This window comes from Octopus bimaculoides, chromosome 6 (genome assembly GCF_046866305.1).
Source record: "Octopus bimaculoides isolate indiv1 chromosome 6, ASM4686630v1, whole genome shotgun sequence".
NCBI lineage: Eukaryota > Metazoa > Mollusca > Cephalopoda > Octopoda > Octopodidae > Octopus > Octopus bimaculoides.
The window spans coordinates 13992828-14002627 of NC_142933.1; the positions used below are offsets into that span (position 1 = coordinate 13992828).

General features: G+C 36.2%; 1 long non-coding RNA gene across 1 annotated transcript in view; it reads left to right on the plus strand.

The window, feature by feature from the left end:
• LOC128248053 (uncharacterized) overlaps positions 1–9341 on the plus strand; it is a 79145-nt gene extending 69804 nt beyond the window's left edge. The window contains exons 3-4 of the long non-coding RNA XR_016242107.1: positions 4981–5242; positions 9137–9341. This is a non-coding gene — a long non-coding RNA (uncharacterized LOC128248053). The remainder of the gene's footprint in view (positions 1–4980; positions 5243–9136) is intronic.
• Positions 9342–9800: the final 459 nt, after the last annotated feature.

Sequence of the window (9800 nt, forward strand, 5' to 3'; positions counted from 1 at the left end):
GAGTGCCAACAACAACATTAGCGTGTTATTTTTATAACCGCAAGCATGGTGATAAGGTTAAGAAGCACGCGCTGCAACCATTTGGTTTCGGGTTCAGTCCCACTGCACGGCACCTTGAGCAAGTGTTTCTACTATAGTCTCAGGCTGACAAATACACTGTTAGCGGATTTAGTAGATGTAAACTCACATATATGTATATGCGTGTGTTTGTCCATCATCACTTTGACAGCTGGTGTTGGTTGGTTTACGTTCTCGTAACTTAGCGGTTCAGCAAAAAAGTCCAGTAAAATAAATACTATTCTTAAAAGTACTGACGTCGATTGTTCGACTGAACCCATCAAAACGGTGTTCCAGCATGGCCGCAATCTAAAAACCGAAACAAGTAAAATATAATAAGCAAAAACTACTTTAAGTCAGGCTGGTACCAGGTCCTTAATTTTATAATCAGAACTCCCTCATTAGGCCGCGTCCACAGGCACCTACTTAAGTATTTCAGAAATAGCTGATGAAGGGCACCACTCCAATGAACTAGCGAGGAACACCTCTGAGAAGATATGCATGTCGACGAATGATAGCCACTACAGCTACATGTGTCCAATGCTATAATCCTTAGCGACTACTGAGTTGTACCGACGGGAAGTGGTGGTGTTGATCTTGTCGCTTCACAACAGGTTATTTAATGTTTTTTATCTTTTACATACTTTAGTCATTGGACTGCGGCCATGCTGGGGCCCCACGTTGAAGGGTTTTAGTAAAACAAATCGACTCTAGTACTTATTCTTTTATTCTTTTACTTGTTTCAGTCATTTTAACTGCGACCATGTTGGAGCACCGCCTTTTTTCTTTTTTTCTTTTTTTTTTGCAACTCGGTTACTAATTATATCGGTCATTTTTTTACCAAAATGCTAGGTTACAGAACGTAAACAAACGAACACCGTTAAATGGTGATAGGGGGACAAACACAAAGACACACACGCATATACATGTACGACAGGCTTCCCCACACTTTCCATCTACCAAATCTACTCACAAAGCACTAGTTGGCTTGGGGTTATAGTGGAAGACCCTTGACCATGCGGCTGCGCAGTTGGACTGAACCTGAAACCACGAAGTCGTCGCAAAGTGAGCTTCCTAACTATACGGCCATGATCACGCTTGTAAAACCGCTTAAATGAGATTATCGGAAATTATCGAAAATTGTCGTCCCTCCAGATCAATATTTCTTACCCAGGGTCCACATGGGCCCTTGAGGGTCCATGTAAGATTGGTGGGGGTCCACGTAATAAAACCGTAAATTGGGGCTCCATGGTAGTATTTTAAGCGCCCTTGAAAAAATTTTGCTTCAGATTTATGTATTGCAAGAAACAGTTTGGTTTGTTTCTCTAACATTTTACATGGTTAAACCTACATGAGTGAATGTGGGAAAAACAAAATAGGAGTTTTGAAAGAAGTTTCTATAAGACAAATCATTAAACGTCAAATGGTTATGGGGGTCCAACGGAATAATATCGTAATCAAATGGGTCCATTTGGAAGGGGGGAAATGGTTGAAAACCCCTGCTAAAAACCCCTAAACTGCATGTTCATCACGGCTGGTCTATTTTTAACTGTTGCTGGACGCAGAGCTGATATGAGACTACTACAACAATAGTAACAACAACAATAACAACAAACGCTAATCAAACAGACAAAACACTAGAATAGTAAATATAATCAGATTGCAGACGATATAAAAATAGCCACTTGAGACTTTAATCTCTTTTATCCAGCAGCAACACCAACACTCAGCAATAACGACCACAACAACAATAAAATAAAAATACCACGACCGATTTCAAAACAAGCGACCTCCTTACCATTGTCACTAACACCGACACCATCAATACTATTACCACCAACGCCATCAGAACCAAAAGTCGGAAAGAGGGGGGGGGGGGGGGGGCGTCCTTACCAGCCAAAATGTCGGTGACTCATATATATATAGACGCTTGTAGTTATGGCGATTTCCTTGACGAAGGACCTTAAGATTATTGATAGCCCAGTTAATCTAGATGTTATATAAATAGATTATTGTTGTTGTTGTGGCTGCTGTTGCTGCTGCTGCTGCTGTTTTTTTTTATTATTATTGTTTTCCGACAGGCGCAGGAGTGGCTGTGTGGTAAGTAGCTTGCTTACCAACCACATGGTTCCGGGTTCATTCCCACTGTGTGACACCTTGGGCAAGTGTCTTCTACTATAGGCTCGGGCCGACCAAAGCCTTGTGAGTGGATTTGGTAGACGGAAACTGAAAGAAGCCCGTCGTATATATGTATATATATATATATATATATATATATGTATGTGTGTGTATATGTTTGTGTGTCTGTGTTTCTCCCCCCAACATCGCTTGACAACCGATGCTGGTGTGTTTACGTCCCCGTAACGTAGCGGTTCGGCAAAAGAGAACGACAGAATAAGTACTAGGCTTCCGAAGAATAAGTCCTGGGGTCGATTTGCTCGACTAAAAAGGCGGTGCCCCAGCATGGACGCAGTCAAATGACTGAAACAAGTAAAAGAGTAAAAAAGAGTATGCCATGCAATAGTAGTGACCGTGGTGGTGGTGGTGGTGGTGGTGGTGGTGGTAGTGGTGGTGGTGGTCGTCGTGGTGGTCGTGGTCGTGCTCGTGCTGGTGGTGGTGGTGGTAGTGGTGGTGGTGGTGGTGGTGGTAGTGGTAGTGGTGGTGGTGGTGGTGGTGGTGATGGTGATGATGGTGGTGGTAGTGGTGGTGGTGGTAGTGGTGGTGGTAGTGGTGGTGGTAGTGGTGGTGCTGGTGGTGGCGTCTCATTTTTTTAAATTTTGGCTCCAGTTCACCAGTCAAAGAATGGCGGTGCTGAACTATATTATTCAACATGCAATTTTCTTCCTTAAAATGAGAGGTAAGGTATGATTTGAGGGTGATTTGATTACCATTTCTTGCGGGCCGAATGATAACTTTGGGGACTCCATCACCTGCTTAACATGCAATCTCTATATAATAATTGTGAGTTCATTGGCTGGTTGGTTTCTCTATTTAACCCTGCTATTTGTCGTTGCTAGACTGCTAGAAATAGCAGCCTCGTCTTACTCAATTCACAACCAACTATCTTAAAACTCGTGGTACTACCTCATTGCATAATTTAGCTCACAACTGGAAATATAATTACGGTTGCTTCTGGTAGGACCCTATGAAGGAGATGCCTGAAGATTCTTTCCCTGCTTTATTCACTTTACTTAGTAGAGCTACAGAATAATAACCGATATACCAGTTAGTTGGTTGGTCTATTTCTCCTCTGACGCTTTATATAGTACACCTTCTCTTCGACTTACGACAGAGTTCCGTTCCGATTGGCAGGTCGTAAGTCGATCTGGTCGTATGTAGGATTTATATTTTCAACACTATTTTCATACATGCAGCTGATACTTGAAAGCGACTGAGTGAGAAACAGAAGCAAGCAATGGATTCCTGTGTCTGAGGGGAAGCCTGCGTTTTCAGACGCTGCCATAGTTATCGTACGCGCAGCTGCCCGACTTCCTAAAATCGATTTATTTGTTTATTTATTCTTATTTTTCTATTTTTTGTGTGGTCCTTAGTACGGATGGTCGCAAGTCGCATAGGTCGTAAGACGAGGAGAAGGATGAGAAAGAGAGAGAATAAAACACATACAGTAGAAATTAATGTAAAAGGTGCAGTAGGAGTGCACTTGCATATACGAAGCTTGGTGGTAGGCAATGAGTAAAGCAAAGCTACACCCAATGGGAGAGAAAGGATAATACAGAGGAGAAAGAGATGGAAGGGGAGTAAATGAAAGTAATTATGGGAGGTGGTGCAAAGGAAAAACTTTTTTTATTTAACTTTATTTTAATTACGACAGGGCGCTAAAAAGTTTTTGGCCGGGTCGCACTTTATTCATTTTCGTTCAGCGTCTGGCGGTCGTCTTAGAGGTGCCCTGTGTCAAAAAATATCATTCGTAGCAGACGTTCTCTCGAATTTAAAAAGCAGCACTTTGTTGCGGCATAACGTCCTGGCAAATCTCTTTATACGACGCCGAATATTAAAGAGCACCGAAATGTCCCAGACCAGGCAAGACAACTCGCCTCGATATGATCGAAAATGATAGATATCGATATTTTTCTATTATTGTGGTCCATCAGTACCATGTACTCGAAGCACCCCAATATATATATATATATATATATATATATATATATATATATATATATATATATATACTCACGCGTGCATACGTGTATATATATGTATATATATAATTCCAAGAGAGTTAGAGGTTGTGAATCCAACCAACTAAGGGATAATATCTATCCAATATACTGCTGGTAGAATACCCAATTATTGATACACAAGTATTTTTTCATTGCATGGCAATTACACTACCGAATGTAATAAATGGGTGAGGGTAAAGAGTTGTTTTACCCTTAATTTATACATGTATATTGTTATAATTGCTTCTTTTTTAAATAAATAAATAGACATGATATAATGTCTAAAAGTTGATGAATACCACCTCTTGATCCCATCCATTTTTTTATTGCCGTTTACATATATATATACATATATATATATATATATATATATATATATATATATATATATATATATATATATATATATATATATATATATATATATATATATATATATATATATGCATTAATGGTTGCATTGTTCAATTACATGGAGCTGCGTGAAACTATCGTACTGCATTACCTCTGGATATCCTTGTTGCTTATTTTGACTATATATATATATATATATATATATATATATATATATATATATATATATATATATATATTTATATGTATGTATGTGTGTATATGCAAACGTTGATACATGTATTATATAAGTTATTTTTATCTCTGCCCATATCTATGCACATTATTTTTGCCTGTTTATTTTTAATAATTGTTTTATATCTTACACTCTCATGCGAATTTATTTTAGGAACGTTCTGCTAATTCGAAGAGGTCGTTATTATTACAACTACCACTAAAACCACTACTACTACCAACAACTCCACCACTACCACCACCACTACCACTACCACCACCAAGACAACAACAACAACAACAACTGCTACTACTACTGCTACTGCTGCTGCTGTTGCTAGTATATTAACCCTTTCTGTGAAGTTTGATCTGGAAAGTGATTTAGTAATCACGTATCAAGCCTCAAAATGACGGCCATATCTTTTTTGTGATGTTTGGTAATTCGAATTAGTATTTTTGTATTTTCGTTTAAATAATATCTTCAAGAAAACTGTTATCAAACGTGATCAGGTGCACACTTCTTAAAGAATCCCTGTATAGCTGTACACCGTGCATGTCTATATATATATATATATATATATATATATATATATATATATATATATATATATATATATATATATATATATATATATATATACATATATATATATATATATATCAATATATTATAAATAAACTACCAACAAAAATAATTGGTAAGCTAACTCAAAAAATCATCTCCAAAATACGTTCATTTAAATATATACGTTTTTGCGTTGTAACTCCTTTATTATTATTTATATATATATATATATATTAAGCCTTTCCATAAATTTCTTAACCTCAAGGTTGGATTTCCTGAGTGCACCTTTACCGGTAATCCTATTGTTTATATATATATATATATATGGGAGAATATACAAATAATAACAACAGACGAGGACAGGTGGTGTAAATAACAAAAGTATATATTAGTATGACGCTCGGGAATACAGAAAGTCTTTGACGTTTCGAGCTACGCTCTTCAACAGAAAGAATACGGAGACAAGGAGAAAAACACGGAGAAAAAAAATTGAATAGTGTTCAGTCAACGGTCTATATATATATATATATATATATATATATATATATATATAATATTAATAATATATAAATATATGCATATATCCATACATATATGTACATACCTACATTTATATGTATACATACATGCATATATGGGTACAGGACATAATAAAAAACCTTAAACACAGTGAGAAACGAAAACATAAAAACAAGCGGTGAGGGCTGTTGAGCGAAGACGATAGAAAAATTATTATGAACGCTAAGATAGACGTGCTATGAGAGAAGAGATAGGAAAAACACGTCTTCTCACTGTCCTGTTCTTGTTAACACTTTCACCCACCGCAAAAAATTCCACATTTTATTTAATTTGCTTTGTGGGAAGGACTGTTTCAACGAAGTCGCGAGTAGATGAAACAGGAAAAACTGACGAAGGGGTATACTCTTTATGTTGCATGTCTCGTTTCTCTATTTGTTTTTTTCGTTGTTCGAAAAAAGTTCGTTTTCTGTTTTCGTTTCTCATTGTGTTTAAAGTTTTTTTATGTCCTGTACCCATATATATATATATGTGTATGTATACATATAGATGTAGGCATGGACATATATGTATAGATATATGCATATATTTATATATTATTTATATATATATATATATATATATATATATATATATATATATATATATATATACAAGAATAAGGGCAGGGAATCGTCAATTAATAATAGAATTAATAATTAACAATTTTGCCAAGTAGTTCAGTATGAAAAAACCTTTATCGGTAAAACCATTTATCATCATAAATATACAGGGATTAGCATTGAGTTGCTTCTCCAACATACTGAAAATTTAGAAATAGCAGTCAAAGAACTACTGATTCTAAACTACAAATTTTTCTCTAAACGGATGGCGATATTTATGGCACACATAGAACAAAAAACCGGAGGGAAAAGCGTAAACAAAACAAGTCTTTAGTTAATTGGATACGAATCGTTTCATGGTTAAGCGAATGAAAATTTCACTATTCCAATCTTCAGTCCAAATATTCTGATAAATTTGAAAGTGTCTCTAAAAAAATTTGCGGTAATTTTTGGCCATGCGACACCAAAAATCAACGATAAGAAAGGCACTTACGAATTCATCGGCCAGTGAGTTCAGGCATCTCACCTCAAAGCAATCTATTCCATGTGCGTCACAAATAGTCCCGTATGAAAAGAAGTCCTCTTGTGGAGGGATTTTTTAGAGACACTTTCAAATTTATCAGAATATTTGGACTGAAGATTGGAATAGTGAAATTTTCATTCGCTTAACCATGAAACGATTCGTATCCAATCAACTAAAGACTTGTTTTGTTTACGCTTTTCCCTCCGGTTTTTTGTTCTATGTGTGCCATAAATATCGCCATCCGTTTAGAGAAAAATTTGTAGTTTAGAATCAGTAGTTCTTTGACTGCTATTTCTAAATTTTCAGTATGTTGGAGAAGCAACTCAATGCTAATCCCTGTATATTTATGATTATATATATATATATATATATATATATATATATATATATATATATATATATATATATATATATATATACATGTGTGTGTGTGTGTGTGTAACGAATTGTATAGTATTACTATTCATTTTTCAGTAGCAAAATTTTAACACGTTGCATCATATAACTTGACTCGCAATACCGTGCGGGATCATATGATAGTATTGAATAACGTGTTTACATAAATATCACATCTTCAGGCATTCAGGTCATTAAAAGAGGAGACTTTTGTTGTTGGGCTTTTTTTTTGTGTGTGTGGTGCTTTTTTTTTGTGTGTACGGCAGCATATAACATTTCAAGTGAAAGGATAAAGTAAATATATAATTTGATCCATTTATAAACGGTGGGAGTTTTATATGAAGCTAGTAACAAATCAAATTCCTTAATTTCGCATTCTAAACAAATTCATTATTTTCTTGCTTTAAGCAGGGAATGATTATAATGTAGTTCATTGTACCCAAAGTAAATGATGTAGAGAAAATGATGGATTTCCAGGTAAGGGCTAACGACAGCATCAAACATTTCTTATCAATAATAGTCGCTAGCAGCCTTTCAACCGACGTAAACAGGAAAAGATGATGCTGCCCTAACCACTGGGCGACTGCGCCTCCACACTAAAAACTATATAATACATACATTTTATATATACACACACACATATATATATATACATATATACATATACATATACATATATATATATATACATACATATACATATACATATATATATACATATACATATACATATACATATACACACACACACACACACACACACACATACATACATACATACATACATACATACATACATATATATATATATATATATATATATATATATATATATATATATATACCGGAGTAAGCACATGAAATGTGCAACAAGGTGGAAAAAAGAGTACTCAAATACCAGAGGTAGAGTAATATGCTTTATTTCAAAGCAGCAGAAATATAACAAAAGACTGTTACTCTGAGTTTCACGTTATATATATATATTGTCAATTCAAAAAAGCACAGAGAAAACCAAAAAAAAACAACCGTGAGGACGCAGCACAAGTAATGTACTTATAAGACACTCAGAGAAGGAAAAGAGTAGTAGTTTTAGGTTTCTAGCATAGCTCTTCTTCGGAAACAGGAAAACTAGGAAAGTCCAAGGACAAGGAGAAAAAGATTGCCAACTATCACGTCCGGTTCCATTTCTTAAGTGACTTCAAGTATTGGGAAAGTGCTTTCTAGAACGCGAGGGTGTGAAAATTGTCAGTGTGTGTGTGTGTGTGTGTATGTGTGTGTGTGTGTGTGTATCCCCAAGTGCGTGCGAGTTTCTGTGGGTAAGTGTATGTACGTGCGTATATATGTGTGCATGTCTGTGCGTTGTACGTGTGTGCGGTGTGTGTATGTGAGTGTTGTGTGTGGAGGTAAATTTGCGTTCATGTTTATGTGTGTGCGTGTGTCTGTGTGTGTGTGTGCATGAGAGGGAGAGAAGGAGGAGACGAGGAGGGGGAGTTTATGTGGTTGCGTTGGTGTAGCCGACGGTGTGAGTATTACGTGTGCGGGCGTGTGTGCGTGTACGTGTGCGCGTGCGAGAGTGCGTGTGTGTGCACGCGAGCGCGTTCGGCTGTATGTGTGTGGTGGGGGCATTGCCGGCATTGTTGGGAAAGCAGATGAGTGAGCTAGCTAATCACTTGATTTCTTGAAAAAGAATCGTCTATTTGTAATATAACGTTATGTTTTTTTCTAACAGGCCATTTAATAGAGCGGTTCAGAAAGAATAATTTTTCCGCTGACAGAACTCAAAACAAACAACTCTCAGCATGGAGGAGCTTCCTGGTAAACAATGTTTTGAGGTCCTCGACCTCAACCATCATTGGTGTAGATATTGTGTTACCCTTCGACACGTGAAAAGTCAAGAATGAGCCGAGACACATAAACGCTCACGCACAGCGTATGTATGGATATATATATATATATATATATATATATATATATATATATATATATATATATATATATATATATATATATATATAGCGAGAATTTACAAAAAAAAAACAAAAGAAGGCGGGTTTGTAAACAACAAACAGATGTATTAGTTTAACGCTCGGGAAGTGAGAATGTCTTTTACGTTTCGAGCCTACGCTCTTCAACAGAACGGAACACAAAAATAAACAGGGGGAGAAAATAAAAAGAGGTTTAGTGGCTTGCGATATATATATATATATATATATATATATATATATATATATATATATGAAGCTTACTATCCAACTATGTTGTTCCGTGTTCAATCTCACTGCATGGCACCTTGATCAAGTATCTTTGACTATATCCTCGGCCTAACCACAGCTTTTTGAGTGGATTTGCTACACGGAAAATGAAAGAAGCCCTTCGTGTGTGTGGGGGGGTGC